Below are 18,615 nucleotides of genomic sequence, written 5' to 3'. Positions count from 1 at the left end.
GTTGCATCATATACAACTCTTCTTTTAAGAAATCCATGAAGGAATATAGTTTTGACATCCATTTGCCAGATTTCATAAAATGCGGCAACTGCTAACATGATTCGGACAGAGTTTTAAACATCGATACGAGTGAGAAAATCTCATCGTAGTCAACACCTTGAACTTGTCGAAAACATTTTGTGACAATTCGAGCTTTGTAGATAGTAACACTACTATCAGCATCTGTCTCCCTCTTAAAGATCCATTTATTCTTAATGACTCGTCGGTCATCGGGCAAGTCAATCAAAGTCCATACTTTGTTCTCATATACATGGATCCCATCTCAGATTTCATGGCCTCAAGCCATTCCGTGGAATCTGGGCTCATCATCGCTTCCTCATAGTTCGTAGGTTCGTCATGGTCAAGTAACATGACATCCAGAATAGGATTACTATACCACTCTGGTGCAGATCTCACTCTGGTTGACCTACGAGTTTCGGTAGTAACTTGATCTGAAGTTGCATGATCATCATCATTAGCTTCCTCACTAATTGGTGTAGGGGTCACAGGAACAGATATCTATGATGAACTACTTTCCAATAAGGGAGCGGGTACAGTTACCTCATCAAGTTCAACTTTCCTTCCACTCACTTCTTTCGAGAGAAACTCCTTCTCTAGAAAGGATCCATTCTTAGCAACAAATATCTTGCCTTCGGATCTGTGATAGAAGGTGTACCCAACTGTTTGTTTTGGGTATCCTATGAAGACACATTTCTCCAATTTGGGTTTGAGCTTATCAGGATGAAACTTTTTCACATAAGCATCGCAACCCCAAACTTTAAGAAACGACAACTTTGGTTTCTTGCCAAACCATAGTTCATATGGCGCCGTTTCAACGGATTTAGATGGTGCCCTATTTAACGTGAATGCAGCTGTCTCTAATGCATAACCCCAAAGCGATAGTGGTAAATCGGTAAGAGACATCATAGATTGCACCATATCTAATAAAGTATGGTTATGATGTTCGGACACACCATTACGTTGTGGTGTTCCAGGTGGCGTGAGGTGCGAAACTATTCCACATTGCTTCAAATGAAGACCAAACTCGTAACTCAAATATTCTCCTCCACGATCAGATCGTAGAAACTTTATTTTCTTGTTACGATGATTTTCCACTTCACTCTGAAATTATTTGAACTTTTCAAATGTTTCAGATTTATGTTTCATCAAGAAGATATACCCATATCTTACTCAAATCATCTATGAAGGTCAGAAAATAACGATACCTGCCGCGAGCCTCAACACTCATCGAATTGCATATATCATTATGTATTATTTCCAACAAGTCTGTTGCTCGCTCCATTGTTCTGGATAACGGAGTCTTAGTCATCTTTCCCATGAGGCATGGTTTGCAAGCATCAACTGATTCATAATCAAGTGATTCCAAAAGCTCATCAACATGGATTTTCTTCATGCGCTTTACACTAATATGACCTAAACGGTAGTGCCACAAATAAATTGCACTATCATTATTAACTTTGCATCTTTTGGCTTCAATATTATGAATATGTGTATCACTACGATCGAGATTCAATAAACCATTCACCTTGGGTGTATGACCATTGAATGTTTTATTCATGTAAACAGAACAACAATTATTCTCTCACTTCAAATGAATAACAGTATTGCAATAAACATGATCAAATCATATTCATGCTTAACGCAAACACCAAATAACATTTATTTAGCTTCAACACTAATACCAAAAGTATAGGGAGTGTGCGATGATGATCATATCAATCTTGGAACCACTTCCAACACATATTGTCAATTCACCCTTAACTAGTCTCTGTTCATTCTGCAACTCCCGTTTTGAGTTACTAATCTCAGCAACTGAACTAGTATCTGAAGGAAATATGCCCTAGAGGCACTAGTAAAGTTATTATTTATTTCCTTATATCATGATAAATGTTGATTATTCATGCTAGAATTGTATTAACTGGAAACATAATACATGTGTGAATACATAGACAAACAGTATGTCACTAGTATGCCTCTATTTGACTAGCTCATTGATCAGAGATGGTTAAGTTTCCTAACCATAGACAAAGAGTTGTCATTTGGTTAATGAGATCACATCATTAGGAGAATGATGTGATTGACTTAACCCATTCCGTGAGCTTAGCACACGATCGTTTAGTATGTTGTTATTGCTTTCTTCATGACTTATACATGTTCCTATGACTATGAGATTATGCAACTCCCGTTTACCGGAGGAACACTTTGTGTGCTACCAAACGTCACAACGTAACTGGGTGATTATAAAGGTGCTCTATGGGTGTCTCCCAAGGTACTTGTTGAGTTGGCGTATTTCAAGATTAGGATTTGTCACTCCAATTGTCGGAGAGGTATTTCTGGGCCCTCTCGGTAATGCACATCACTTAAGCCTTGCAAGCATTGCAACTAATGAGTTAGTTGCGGGATGATGTTTTATGGAACGATTAAAGAGACTTGTCGGTAACGAGATTGAAACTATGTATTGAGATACCGACGATCGAATCTCGGGCAAGTAACATACCGATGACAAAGGGGACAACGTATGTTGTTATGCGGTCTGACCGATAAAGATCTTCGTAGAATATGTGGGAACTAATATGAGAATCCAGGTTCCGCTATTGGTTATTGACCGGAGACGTGTCTCGGTCATGTCTACATAGTTCTCGAACCCGTAGGGTCCGCACGCTTAACGTTTCGATGACAGTTATATTATGAGTTTATATGTTTTGATGTACCGAAGATTGTTCGGAGTCCCGGATGTGATCATGGACATGACGAGGAGTCCTGAAATGGTCGAGACATGAATATTGATATATTGGAAGCCTATGTTTGGATATCGGAAGTGTTCCGGGTGAAATCGGGATTTTACCGGAGTACCGGGAGGTTACCGGAACCCCCCGGGAGGTTAATGGGCCTTAGTGGGCCTTTACGGAGAAGAGGAGAGGCGGCCAGGGCTAGGCCGCACGCCCCTCCCCCTAGTCCGAATAGGACATGGAGAGGGGGGCGACGCCCCCCTACCTTCCTCTCTCCCTCCTCTTTCCCCCTCCCAAGTCCTAATCCAACTAGGAAAGGGGGGAGTCCTACTCCCGGTGGGAGTAGGACTCCTCCTGGCGCGCCCTATCTCCTGGCCGGCCGCACCCCGCCCCTTTCTCCTTTATATACAGGGATAGAGGGGCACCCTAGAGACACAACAATTGATCGTTTGATCTTTTAGCCGTGTGCGGTGCCCCCTCCACCATAGTCCACCTCGATAATACTGTAGCGGTGCTTAGGCGAAGCCGTGCGTCGGTAGAACATCATCATTGTCACCACGCCATCGTGCTGACGAAACTCTCCCTCAACACTCGGCTGGATCAGAGTTCGAGGGACGTCATCGGGCTGAACGTGTGCTAAACTCAGAGGTGTCGTACGTTCGGTACTTGATCGGTCGGATCGTGAAGACGTAAGACTACATCAACCGCGTTGTGCTAACGCTTCCGCTTTCGGTCTACGTGGGTACATGGACAACACTCTCCCCTCTCGTTGCTATGCATCACCATGATCTTGCGTTTGCGTAGGAATTTTTTTGAAATTACTACGTTCCACTACAGTGGTATCAGAGCCAGGTTTTATGCGTAGATGTCATATGCATGAGTAGAACACAAGTGAGTTGTGGGCGATATAAGTCATACTGCTTACCAGCATTGTCATACTTTGGTTCGGCGGTATTGTTGGATGAAGCGGCCCGGACCAACATTACGCGTACGCTTACGCGAGACTGGTTCTACCGACGTGCTTTGCACGCAGGTGGCTGGCGGGTGTCAGTATCTCCAACTTTAGTTGAACCGAGTGTGGCTACGCCCGGTCCTTGCGAAGGTTAAAACAGCACCAACTTGACAAACTATCGTTGTGGTTTTGATGCGTAGGTAAGAACGGTTCTTGCTAAGCCCGTAGCAGCCACGTAAAATTTGCAACAACAAAGTAGAGGACGTCTAACTTGTTTTTGTAGGGCATGTTGTGATGTGATATGGTCAAGGCATGATGCTAAATTTTAATGTATGAGATGATCATGTTTTGTAACCGAGTTATCGGCAACTGGCAGGAGCCATATGGTTGTCGCTTTATTGTATGCAATGCAATCGCCCTGTAATGCTTTACTTTATCACTAAGCGGTAGCGATAGTCGTAGAAGCATAAGATTGGCGAGATGACAATGATGCTACGATGGAGATCAAGGTGTCGCGCCGGTGACGATGGTGATCATGACGGTGCTTTGGAGATGGAGATCACAAGCACAAGATGATGATGGCCATATCATATCACTTATATTGATTGCATGTGATGTTATCTTTTATGCATCTTATCTTGCTTTGATTGACGGTAGCATTATAAGATGATCCCTCACTAAATTATCAAAGTATAAAGTGTTCTCCCTGAGTATGCACCGTTACGAAAGTTCTTCGTGCTGAGACACCACGTGATTATTGGGTGTGATAGGCTCTACGTTCAAATACAACGGGTGCAAAACAGTTGCACACGCGGAATACTCAGGTTAAACTTGATGAGCCTAGCATATAATAGATATGGCCTCGGAACACGGAGACCGAAAGGTCGAGCGTGAATCATATAGTAGATATGATCAACATAGTGATGTTCACCGTTGAAACTACTCCATCTCACGTGATGATCGTACATGGCTTAGTTGATATGGAACACGTGATCACTTAGAGGATTAGATGGATGTCTATCTAAGTGGGAGTTCTTAACTAATATGATTAATTGAACTTAAATTTATCATGAACTTAGTACCTGATAGTATCTTGCTTGTTTATGTTGATTGTAGATAGATGGCCCATGTTGTTGTTCTGTTGAATTTTAATGCATTCCTTGAGAAAGCAAAGTTGAAAGATGATGGTAGCAATTACACGGACTGGGTCCGTAACTTGAGGATTATCCTCATTGCTGCACAGAAAAGTTATGTCCTGGAAGCACCGCTAGGTGTACCACCTCCGCCAGCAACTGCAGACATTGTGAATGCTTGGCAGTCACGTGTTGATGACTACTCAATAGTTCAACGTGCCATGCTTTACGGCTTAGAACCGGGACTTCAACGATGTTTTGAACGTCATGGAGCATATGAGATGTTCCAGGAGTTGAAGTTATTATTTCAAAAGAATGCCCGGATTGACAGATATGAAGTCTCAGTTCTATAGCTGCAAGATGGAGGAGAATAGTTCTGTCAGTGAGCATATACTCAAGATGTCTGTGTACTGCAATCACTTGATTCAACTAGGAGATAATCTTCCGGATGATAGCAGCATTGACAGAATTCTCCAATCACTGCCACCAAGCTACAAAAGCTTCGTGATGAACTATAATATGCAAGGGATGGATAAGATAATTCCCGAGCTCTTCGCAATGCTAAAGGCAGCGGAGGTAGAAATCAAGAAAGAGCATCAAGTGCTGATGGTCAATAAGACCACCAGTTTCAAGAAAAGGGGCAAAGGGAAGAAGAAGGAGAACTTCAAGAAGAACAGCAAGCAAGTTGCTACTCAAGAGAAGAAACCCAAGTCTGGACCTAAGCCTGAGACTGAGTGGTTCTACTGCAAGCAGACTGGTCACTGGAAGTGGAACTGCCCCAAGTATTTGGCGGATAAGAAGGATGGCAAGGTGAACAAAGGTATATGTGATATACATGTTATTGATGTGTACCTTACTAATGCTCGCAGTAGCACCTGGGTATTTGATACTGGTTCTGTTGCTAATATTTGCAACTCGAAACAGGGGCTACGGATTAAGCGAAGATTGGCTAAGGACGAGGTGACGATGCTTGTGGGAAATGGTTCCAAAGTCAATGTGATCGCGGTCGGCATCTACCTCTACATCTACCTAAATAATTGTTATTTGGTGCCAGCGTTGAGCATGAACATTATATCTGGATCTTGTTTGATGCGAGACGGTTATTCATTTAAATCAGAGAATAATGGTTGTTCTATTTATATGGGTAATATCTTTTATGGTCATGCACCCTTGAAGAGTGGTCTATTTTTGTTGAATATCGATAGTGGTGATACACATATTCATAATATTGAAGCAAAAAGATGCAGAGTTGATAATGATAGTGCAACTTATTTGTGGCACTGCTGTTTAGGTCATATCAGTGTAAAGCGCATGAAGAAACTCCATACTGATGGACTGTTGGAACCACTTGATTATGAATCACTTGGTACTTGTGAACCGTGCCTCATGGGCAAGATGACTAAAACGTCGTTCTCCGGTACTATGGAGAGAGCAACAGCTTTGTTGGAGATCATACATATAGATGTATGTGGTCTGATGAATGTTGAAACTCGTGGCGGATATCGTTATTTTCTCACCTTCGCAGATGAGTTAAGCAGATATGGGTATATCTACTTAATGAAACATAAGTCTGAAACGTTTGAAAAGTTCAAAGAATTTCAGAGTGAAGTTGAAAATCATCGTAACAAGAAAATAAAGTTTCTATGATCTGATCGTGGAGGAGAATATTTGAGTTATGAGTTTGGTCTTCATTTGAAACAATGCAGAATAGTTTTGCAACTCACGCCACCCGGAACACCACAGCGTAATGGTGTGTCCAAACGTTGTAATCGTACTTTACTAGATATGGTGCGATCTATGATGTCCCTTACTAATTTACCGCTATCGTTTTGGGTTATGCTTTAGAGACGGCAGCATTCACGTTAAATAGGGCACCATCGAAAACCATTGAGACGACGCCTTATGAACTGTGGTTTGGTAAGAAACCAAAGTTGTCGCTTCTGAAAGTTTGGGGTTGCGATGCTTATGTGAAAAAGCTTCAACCTGATAAGCTCGAACCCAAATCAAAGAAATGTGTCTTCATAGGATACCCAAAGGAGACTGTTGGGTACACCTTCTATCACAGATCCGAAGGCAAGACTTTTGTTGCTAAATTCGGAGTTTTTCTAGAGAAGGAGTTTCTCTCGAAAGAAGTGAGTGGGAGGAAAGTAGAACTTGATGAGGTAACTGTACCTGCTCCCTTATTGGAAAGTAGTTCATCACAGAAACCAGTTTCTGAGACACCTACACCAATTAGTGTGGAAGTTAATGATGATGATCATGAAACTTTAGATCAAGTTGTTACTGAACCTCGTAGGTCAACCAGAGTAAGATCCGCACCAGAGTGGTACAGTAATCCTATTCTAGAAGTTATGTTACTAGACCATGACGAACCTACGAACTATGAAGAAGCGATGGTGAGCCCAGATTCCGCAAAATGGCTTGAGCCCATGAAATCTGAGATCGGATCCATGTATGAGAACAAAGTGTGGACTTTGGTTGACTTATGATCAGCAAGCAATTGAGCATAAATGGATCTTCAAGAAGAAGACTGACGCTGATGGTAATGTTACTGTCTATAAAGCTCGACTTGTTGCAAAAGGTTTTCGAGAAGTTCAAGGGATTGACTACGATGAGACCTTCTCACCCGTAGAGATGCTTAAGTCTGTCTGAATCATGTTAGCAATTTCCGCATTTTATGATTATGAAATTTGGCAAATGGATGTCAAAACTGCATTCCTGAATGGATTTCTGGAAGAAGAGTTGTATATGATGCAATCGGAAGGTTTTGTCGATCCAAAGGGAGCTAACACAGTGTGCAAGCTCCAGCGATCCATTTATGGACCGGTGCAAGCCTCTCAGAGTTGGAATAAACGCTTTGATAGTGTGATCAAAGCATTTGGTGTTGTACAGACTTTTGGAGAAGCCTGTATTTATAAGAAAGTGAGTGGGAGCTCTGTAGTATTTCTAATATTATATGTGGATGACATATTGTTGATTGGAAATGATATAGAATTTCTGGATAGCATAAAGGGATATTTGAATAAGAGTTTTTCAATGAAATACCTCGGTGAAGCTGCTTATATATTGGGCATCAAGATCTATAGAGATAGATCAAAACGCTTAACTGGACTTTCACAAAGCACATACCTAGACAAAGTTCTGAAGAAGTTCAAAATGGATCAAGCAAAGAAAGGGTTCTTGCCTGTGTTACAAGGTGTGAAGTTGAGTAAGACTCAATGCCCGACCACTCTAGAAGATAGAGAGAAAATGAAAGATGTTCCCTATGCTTCCGCCATAGGCTCTATCATGTATGCAATGATGTGTACCAGACCTGATGTGTGCCTTGCTATAAGTCTAGCAGGGAGGTACCAAAGTAATCCAGGAGTGGATCGCTGGACAGCGGTCAAGAACATCCTGAAATACCTGAAAATGACTAAGGATATGTTTCTCATTTATGGAGGTGACAAAGAGCTCATAGTAAATGGTTACGTTGATGCAAGCTTTGACACTGATCCAGACGATTCTAAATCGCAAACCGGATACGTGTTTACATTGAACGGTGGAGCTGTCAGTTGGTGCAGTTCTAAATAAAGCGTCGTGGCGGGATCTACGTGTGAAGCGGAGTACATAGCTGCTTCAGAAGCAGCAAATGAAGGAGTCTGGATGAAGGAGTTCATATCCGATCTAGGTGTCATACCTAGTGCATCAGGTCCAATGAAAATCTTTTGTGACAATAATTGTGCAATTGCCTTGGCGATGGAATCCAGATTTCACAAGAGAACCAAGCACATCAAGAGATGCTTCAATTCCATCCGGGATTTAGTCCAGGTGGAAGACATAGAAATTTGGAAGTTACATACGGATCTGAAAGTTGCCGACCCGTTGACTAAGCCTCTTCCACGAGCAAAACATGATCAGCACCAAGGCTCCATGGGTGTTAGAATCATTACTGTGTAATCTAGATTATTGACTCTAGTGCAAGTGGGAGACTGAAGGAAACATGCCCTATAGGCAATAATAAAGTTATTATTTATTTACTTATATCATGATAAATGTTTATTATTCATGCTAGAACTGTATTAACCGGAAACATAATACATGTGTGAATACATAGACAAACAATATGTCACTAGTATGCCTCTATTTGACTAGCTCGTTGATCAGAGATGGTGAAGTTTCCTAACCATAGACAAAGAGTTGTCATTTGATTAATGAGATCACATCATTAGGAGAATGATGTGATTGACTTGACCCATTCCGTTAGCTTAGCACACGATCGTTTAGTATGTTGCTATTGCTTTCTTCATGACTTATACAAGTTCCTATGACTATGAGATTATGCAACTCCCGTTTACCAGAGGAACACTTTGTGTGCTACCAAACGTCACAACGTAACTGGGTGATTATAAAGGTGCTCTACAGGTGTCTCTGAAGGTACTTGTTGAGTTGGCGTATTTCGAGATTAGGATTTGCCACTCCGATTGTCGGAGAGGTATCTCTGGGCCCTCTCGGTAATGCACATCACTTAAGCCTTGCAAGCATTGCAACTAATGAGTTAGTTGCGGGATGATGTATTATGGAATGAGTAAAGAGACTTGCTGGTAACGAGATTGAAACTAGGTATTGAGATACCGACGATCAAACTCGGGCAAGTAACATACCGATGACAAAGGGAACAACGTATGTTGTTATGCGGTCTGACCGATAAAGATCTTCGTAGAATATGTGGGAACCAATATGAGCATCCAGGTTCCGCTATTGGTTATTGACCGGAGACGTGTCTCGGTCATGTCTACATAGTTCTCGTACCCGTAGGGTCCGCACGCTTAACATTTCGATGACAGTTATATTATGAGTTTATATGTTTTGATGTACAGAAGGTTGTTCGGAGTCCCGTATGTGATCACGGACATGACGAGGAGTCTCGAAATGGTCGAGACATGAAGATTGATATATTGTAAGCCTATGTTTGGATATCGGAAGTGTTCCGGGTGAAATCGGGATTTTACCGGAGTACCGGGAGGTTACCGGAACCCCCCGGGAGATTAACGGTCCTTAGTGGGCCTTTACGGAGAAGAGAAGAGGCGGCCAGGGCTGGGCCACGCGCCCCTCCCCCCTAGTCCTAATAGGACAAGGAGAGGGGGCGGCGCCCCCCCCCTTCCTTCCTCTCTCCCTCCTCTTTCCCCCTTGTCAGTGTCAAAACCGGCGGATCTCGGGTAGGGGATCCCGAACTGTGCGTCTAAGGAGGATGGTAACAAGAGGCAGGGGACACGATGTTTTACCCAGGTTCGGGCCCTCTTGATGGAGGTAAAACCCTACGTCCTGCTTGATTATTCTTGATAATATGAGTAGTACAAGAGTTGATCTACCACATGATCGGAGAGGCTAAACCCTAAAAGCTAGCCTATGGTATGATTGTATGTTGTCCTACGGACTAAAACCCTTCGGTTTATATAGACACCGGAGGGGGCTAGGGTTACACAAGGTCGGTTACAAAGGAGGAGATATACATATCCGTATTGCCTAGCTTGCCTTCCACGCCAAGTAGAGTCCCATTCGGACACGGGACGAAGTCTTCAATCTTGTGTCTTCATAGTCCAACAGTCCGGCCAAAGGATATAGTCCGGCTGTCCGGGGACCCCCTAATCCAGGACTCCCTCATCCCTCCCAAGTCCTAATCCAACTAGGAAAGGGGGGAGTCCTACTCCCGGTGGGAGTAGGACTCCTCCTGGCGCGCCCTATCTCCTGGTCGGCCGCACTCCCCTTGCTCCTTTATATACAGGGGCAGAGGGGCACCCTAGAGACACAACAATTGATCGTTTGATCTTTTAGCCGTGTGCGGTGCCCCCCTCCACCATAGTCCACCTTGATAATACTGTAGCGGTGCTTAGGCGAAGCCCTGCGTCGGTAGAACATCATCATCGTCACCACACCATCATGCCGATGAAACTCTCCCTCAACACTCGGCTGGATCGGAGTTCGAGGGACGTCATCGGGCTGAACGTGTGCTGAACTCGGAGGTGTCGTACGTTCGGTACTTGATCGGTCGGATCGTGAAGACGTATGACTACATCAACCGCGTTGTGCTAACGCTTCCGCTTTCGGTCTATGAGGGTACGTGGACAACACTCTCCCCTCTTGTTTCTATGCATCACCATGATCTTGCGTGTGCGTAGGAAAATGTTTGAAATTACTACGTTCCCCAACAGTATCAAATACTGAGGGGTTGCTATAAACACTAGTAAAGTACCCATCAATAACATGTATATGAAATATACCTTTGTTCACTTTGCCATCATTCTTATCCGCCAAATACTTGGGGCAGTTCTGCTTCCAGTGACCAGTCCCTTTGCAGTAGAAGCACTTAGTCTCAGGCTTAGGTCTAGACTTGGGCTTCTTCACTTGAGAAGAACCTTGATTTCCATTCTTCTTGAAGTTCCTCTTATTCCCTTTGCCCTTTTATTGAAACTAGTGGTCTTGTCAACCTTCAACACTTGATGCTTTTATTGATTTCTACCTCCGTCGATTTCAGCATCACAAAGAGCTTGGGAATCATTTCCATTATCCCTTGCATATTATAGTTCATCATGATGTTCCAGTAACTTGGTGATAGTGACTAGAGAATTCTGTCAATCACTATCTTATCTTGAAGATTAACTCCCACTTGATTCAAGTGATTGTAGTACTCAGACATTCTGAGCACATGCTCACTAGCTGAGCTATTCTCCTCTATCTTGTAGGCAAAGTGCTTGTCAAAGGTCTCATACCTTTCAACATGGGCATAAGTCTGAAATACTAATTTCAACTCTTGGAACATCTGATATGCTCCATGGCGTTCAAAACGTCTTTGAAACCCCGATTCTAAGCCGTAAAGCATGGTGCACTAAACTATCAAGTAGTCATCATATCGAGCACGCCAAACGTTCATAACATCTGCATCTGCTCCTGCAATCGGTCTGTCACCTAGCGGTGCATCAAGGACATAATTCTTTTGTGCAGCAATGAGGATAATCCTCATATCACGGACCTAGTCCACATCATTGCTACTATCATCTTTCAACATAGTTTTTCTCTAGCAACATATCAAAAATAAACGGGGAGCTACATCGCGAGCTATTGATCTACAACATAGTTATGCAAATACAATCATGACTAAGTTCATCATAAATTAAAGTTCAATTAATCATATTACTTAAAGACTCCCACTTAGATAGACATCCCTCTAGTCATCTAAATGACCATGTGATCCGAATCAACTAAACCATGTCCGATCATCATGTGAGATGGAGTAGTTTTCAATGGTGAACATCACTATGTTGATCATATCTACTATATGATTCATGCTCGACCTTTCGGTCTCCAGTATTCCGAGGCCATATCTGCATATGCTAGGCTCGTCAAGTTTAACCCGAGTATTTCTGCGTGTGCAAAACTGGCTTGCGCCCGTTGTATGTTAACGTAGAGGTTATCACACCCGATCATCACGTGGTGTCTCGGCACGACGAACTTTGGCAATGGTGCATACTCAGGGAGAACACTTATACCTTGAAATTTAGTGAGAGATCATCTTATAATGCTACCGCCGAACTAAGCAAAATAAGATGCATAAAGGATAAACATCACATGCAATCAATATAAGTGATATGATATGGCCATCATCATCTTGTCCCTGTGATCTCCATCTCCAAAGCACTGTCATGATCACCATCGTCACCGGCTTGACACCTTAATCTCCATCGAAGCACCGCTATCGTCACGCCAACTATTGCTTCTACGACTATCACTACCGCTTAGTGATAAAGTAAAGCAATTACAGGGCGATTGCATTGCATACAACAAAGCGACAACCATATGGCTCCTGCCAGTTGCCGATAACTCCATTACAAAACATGATCATCTCATACAATAAAATTTAGCATCATGTCTTGACCATATCACATCACAACATGCCCTGCAAAACAAGTTAGACGTCCTCTACTTTGTTTTTGCAAGTTTTACGTGGCTGCTTGTAACACCCACAATGCGGCTATATCTCCCACGTGTCGGGGCACGACTTAGAGGCATTGCCGCATGGTAGGCTTGTCGCAAGAGGGATAATCTTCACACAATCCCATGTACTGAATAAGAAAGGGATATAGAGTTGGCTTACAATCGCCACTTCACACAAATACAAAATAATCATACATCATCCAGAATACAATCAAGGTCCGACTACGGAACCAAAATAAAGAAAGACAACCCCAAATGCTAGATCCCCGATTGTCCCAACTGGGCTCCACTACTGATCAACCGGAAAAGAACACAACACAACGATCAAGATCTTCATCGAGCTCCCACTTGGGCTAGGTTGCGTCACCTGCACTGGTATCATCGGCACCTACAACTGTTTGGAAGTATCTATGAGCCACAAGGACTCATCAATCTCACACCCGCGAGATCAAAACTATTTAAGCTTAAGGGTAGGAAAGGGTTATGAGGTGGAGCTGCAGCAAGCACTAAGCATATATGCTGAATAACATACGCAAATAAGAGCGAGAAGAGAGGCAACACAGCGGTCGAGAAGCTAGAAATGATCAAGAAGTGATCCTGAAACTACTTACGTTCAAGCATAACACAAGAACCGTGTTCATTTCCCGGACTTTGTCGAGAAGAGACCATCACGGCTACACACACGGTTGATGAATTTTAATTAAGTCAAGTGTCAAGTTCTCTACAACCGGATATTAACAAATTCCCATCTGCCCATAACCGCGGGCACGGCTTTCGAAAGTTCAAACCCTGCACAAAGCCACCCGATGTGCCAAAAATCCCGATAGGAGTCGCATGTATCTCGTTCTCAAGGCAACATTGGATGAGACATGCTACGAGTAAAACCAGCCCTCGATTTTCCCCATGGTGGCCCCATAGGCGGCTCGGTTCGGGCCAACACTTAGAGAAGCACTGGCCCGGGGGGTTAAAATAAAGATGACCCTTGGGTTGGCCGACCCAAGGGAAGGGTAATAGGTTGTTAGGCAAATGTAAAACCAAGGTTGGGCCTTGCTGGAGGAGTTTTATTAAAAGCGAACTGTCAAGGGGTTCCCATAACACCCAACCGCATAAGGAACGCAAAATCAAGGAACATAACACCAGTATGACGGAAACTAGGGCGGCAAGAGTGGAACAATACACCAGGCATAAGGCCGAACCTTCCACCCTTTACCAAGTATATAGATGCATTAATTAAATAAGAGATATTGTGATATCCTAACATATCCATGTTCTAACATGGAACCAGCTTCATCTTCACCTGCAACTAGCAACGCTATAAGAGGGGCTGAGCAAAAGCGGTAACATAGCCAAACAACGGTTTGCTAGGAAAGATGGGTTAGAGGCTTGACATGGCAATATGGGAGGCATGATATAACAAGTGGTAGGTAGCGCGACATGGAGATAGAACGAACAACTAGCAATCAAAGATAGAAGTGATTTCGAGGGTATGGTCATCTTACCTGAGATCCCGCAAGGAAGAAGAAGGAGTCCATGAAGAAGACAAACTGACGTAGTCGAACGGATCCTCACAAATGCAACGTTATCGGAACTAACCCGAAGAAGCAACACCGGAAAGGAGCAAACAACATAGTAAACAACCATCACATAAGCATGGCATGATGCACAACCAAGTATGATGCATGACTGGTTTAATGAGCCATGGCATGGCAAAGTGCACAAACAAAACTACTAGTTAAATGGAGTTCAATATGCAACGAGATGGAACACCACATTCAAGTTTATCTAGTTCGATCTTTTTTATGTACTCAACAATATTAAATGTTGATTAACATGGCAAGAGGTGAAGCATAATTAAACTAACTATCTAGTCAAGTTTAAATGAGGCCGGAAATAACAAACAACAATTCTGGAAAACCGTCATGTGCATATTTTAGGTTTGGTACTGTTCTGCTATATACACAATTTTAGAGTTGTTAAACATGCAAGATGAGTGCACCATGTTAAAGTAGGCATTTTTCTACCCCATTTACATATAAAGTTTGTTAAGTTTGGAGCTACGGTTATTAAGTTATGAAATTAAGCATTTTAGCATGGCAATAGGCAAAATATAGGCAAACATCATATTAAACATTTTTAACATGAATGAAAGTGGCATATTATGAAACTAGATGAAATTCTAGTCATTTTTCATATAAGGTTTGTTTAATTTGGATGCACAGTTGAGAGTTATTAAATGCATGAACTAGAAGGGCTTTTCTGCAAAACAAGGCTCTCTGGAAAAATTAGACAAATCATCCAGACCAGGAAAAAACCTATCGGGCCGAAACAGGGCGTACAGAGCATGGTCCAATAGCAGGGGAAAAAAGAAGGTGCTCAGGGGGTGGCCTCACCCAGTGGGCTTTGGTCCAGGTTGGCACAACAGAGGAGGAGAATGGCTCGTTGGGGCGCTGGGCCTCTGGTGGGTCGTGGCCCACGAGGCCCAGAGGCATGTCGTCCTCGTCCCCGATCCCGCTGGATCGAGGGAAGCCAGGGGTGGCGGCGCTGCAAAGCTCGGTGGCCAGGGTGTGGGGAGGCGCTGGGGAGGAGCTGGGGATGTGCGGCAGCACCTGATCCGGGGACGGAGGTGGTCGGCGGCGCTCGGGGATGCGGGATCCGGCAAGAGGGATCCCAGATCCTGCCGGTGGCGTAGCAAAACAAGGTCGGCGGCGACGAGGACTCCTGCGGCAACGACGGTGAGCTCCTAGAGACAAAAGGAGAAGGGAGCTCGTGAGGCCAGGGAAGAAGAGGGAAACGAGGCAAGCAACGACGATGACGGCGACCTGGCGACGTACTCCGGCGATAAGGTGCGGAAAGGCGTGGAGGTGAGGTCAGGGCTCCTAGGCGGCAGGGCTGGAGCAGGGAGACGGGACGGGCGGCGAACGTGGGCGGTGCTCGAGCCCCACACGGGCCTGAGTGGGTCGCGGTGGATGGGGGCGCTGGAGGGGTGACGTGGTGCATCGTGGATGGCCAGGAGTAGCGGCGCTGGCGGCTGCTACCCTCAGGGACGGTGCCAAGTGGCGGAGAAGGGGCTGCTAGCACTGAAAACGAGGTGGGAAGTGGCGGCTGAGGGTAGGGGGAGGCTAGGTTGCCTGAAATAGACAAGGGGGTGTCCATATATAGCAAAAGAGCTAGGGTTAGGGGATTTAGGGGGGTTTTCGGACCCTTCGATCGCGATCCGATGGTTCCGGTCGGAGGGGGGTTTGGTGGGCTAGTTTAGAGTGGGAGTGGGCTGTGAAGAGAGCCCTTGGGCTGAGATGAGAGGGAAGGTGTGTAGCCCGGCAACTGTTTCCGGAGACCGAAAACGTCCAACGTATGACCGACGATAATGCTGCTATAGGTTTAACGGTTCGGCTATCAAACGAGCTCCGAATGCGATGGAACTTGGCAAGCGACCTACTGACAACATAACAACACCGCATGCCAACTTTCAGCCCATTCCGAGAACATTTTTCGTGCCACTTATAAAATAATATTTCATACGTGCCGCGGGCGCGTGCAAGTGTGTCGGGGCTCAGAGCGGACAACGGACGGAACTGGGGGAACCCGGACGGATGCAAGTTTGAAAACATGATGATGCAATACACATGATGACATGGAAAGATGCAACACGCAAGCGAATGACATGGCAAAGACGGCGAATAACTAGAAGACACCTGGCGTAACAGTCTCGGGGCGTCACAACACTCCACCACTACGAGAGGATCTCGTCCCGAGATCTAGAATGGCACCGAAGAGAAACGGAAGAGGAAGAGAAAGAGGTAAAACTAAGTTGCTTCTTTGACAAATGAGTGAAATCAAAGAACCTTGAGAGGTTGAAAACTTGAAAGAAAGAATACAACAGAGATGAACGAAGTTGAAAACACTCCGTTAGAAAAGAGGAACAAGGAATATTACTAGAACCTTGTAGGTTGAAAGACATAAGAAAAAGGGTTGCAATTGACAGGAAGTACATGCAAGCACTCCGATAGAAACGAGATGTACAAGGAAACGACAAAGATCAATTACGACAACACTCCGGTTGGAAATGGAAGGCAAATAATATGATCTTGGCAAAATGAAAGCACTTGGATCAGAGTCCGGTTAGAAGAGGAATGATAGACACAACACTCCGGTTAAACAAGATAGAGAAGGAATAAGAATGATGTAATTTGGGCAGCACTCCGACCGTAAATGGAAAGAATTCAACATGAACTTGACAAGATGAGAGGATACTTGATGAAATCCACAACACACTGCCTCCGGAACTATTGAAAGGATGGCACAAGGGGTAAGAAAGATTTCAGACAACACTCCGGTTGAGAAGGGAGGCAAAACTTGATAAGATGAGAGAACTTGAATGGATGAAACGACACACCGGTTGAATGGATAGACAAAGGAAAGAGCATGATCTTGGAAAAACAAGATGATAGGACGAAGAGAGCAACATCACCATGCCTCCGGAAAAAATGAATGGAAAACTAGATGTTTGAAAGAAAAGAACGTATAAGAAGAATGACAACTCTCGCAAATAAAATTGAAAGAGCATGCTTACGAAGAAAAGGTTGAATGGAGTTATTGGATTATCAACAATGAAAGCATAAGCTTGATGTGGGTTAATGGAAGACATCTCAAAATTATGAGGTGACAACCTGCCAATCACGGGAAAAAGATTTGATTGAGAGCTAGAAAAGATAGAAGGATTCTCCCACCGAGGTGATAAGAGAACTTGGATCATATGTAATCATCACAAAGAGCAACAATCCCAATGGAAGGCTATAGCTGAAATCTATACCAAGATAACTCCAAGGAAGAAAGTGATGGGTCTAAATACCTCATTCCTGACAACTTGCAAATCATGAAACACGAAAGAAATTGTCAAGAATGACATAACACCACCGCAAGAGACAAGATAGAAAGAATTGCACTTCGGAATGCAAGATGAAGAATGCTTGAACTCCTCAAAACAAGACATGCGTTGAGCACCATGTTTATTTTAGAGTATAGCTTGGCGGATCTTAACTTCGAGAGATATCTTGAAGAACAATTGAAGGATGAACAGAATCCTTGACGAGCCACCATGAAGAAAAAACTCTCGAAGAACTCCGGATAGATAAAAAAAGGTCGCAAGGAAAAGAAGCTTGAAAATAATAAGATGAATCCTTGCATTGGTTAAATGGAGCTTCGCGATGGTATAACCGAGAAAACTTGGAACTCCGTAAAGAAAGATGAACAATTGAAACTGAGAATTTTTGTGAACCTTCGGAATAAGGAATTAGATCACTTGGATGAAACAATAATAAGAATTACGTTATGCGTATCCTTCACCAATTTAAATTGATGACAAGCAACGGATTTGGCATACTACTTATTCTCGAAGACAGGATTAAGAGAGATATAGCGCAAACTTGAGAAAAGACTTCAACGAACCACCGGTAGGATTTGGAAACAATGAATGAATTGATATGATAACACGGAAGCGAATTCTTGAACGAACCACCATAAGGATTGAAAATGAAAAAAGATACTAGAGTGAATCAAGATGCAAGAGAATGAAGAGATCGCGAACTGATTAGAGAATACTTGAACAATGCACCGGAATGATTTTGAGGACGAGAGCTGAAAGCTGAGAATGAGTAATATTTGAAAAGATGGCCTTCGGAGGAAAGAAATGGAAACAACTCATGAAATTCTCTAGATGGGTGAAAAGAATTCTCACAATCAAAAACAATTATGAGAGGATGGCATAAGGCTA

This window comes from Triticum aestivum, chromosome 7A, assembly GCF_018294505.1.
Source record: "Triticum aestivum cultivar Chinese Spring chromosome 7A, IWGSC CS RefSeq v2.1, whole genome shotgun sequence".
NCBI lineage: Eukaryota > Viridiplantae > Streptophyta > Magnoliopsida > Poales > Poaceae > Triticum > Triticum aestivum.
Note: the sequence above shows the minus strand (reverse complement) of the source record.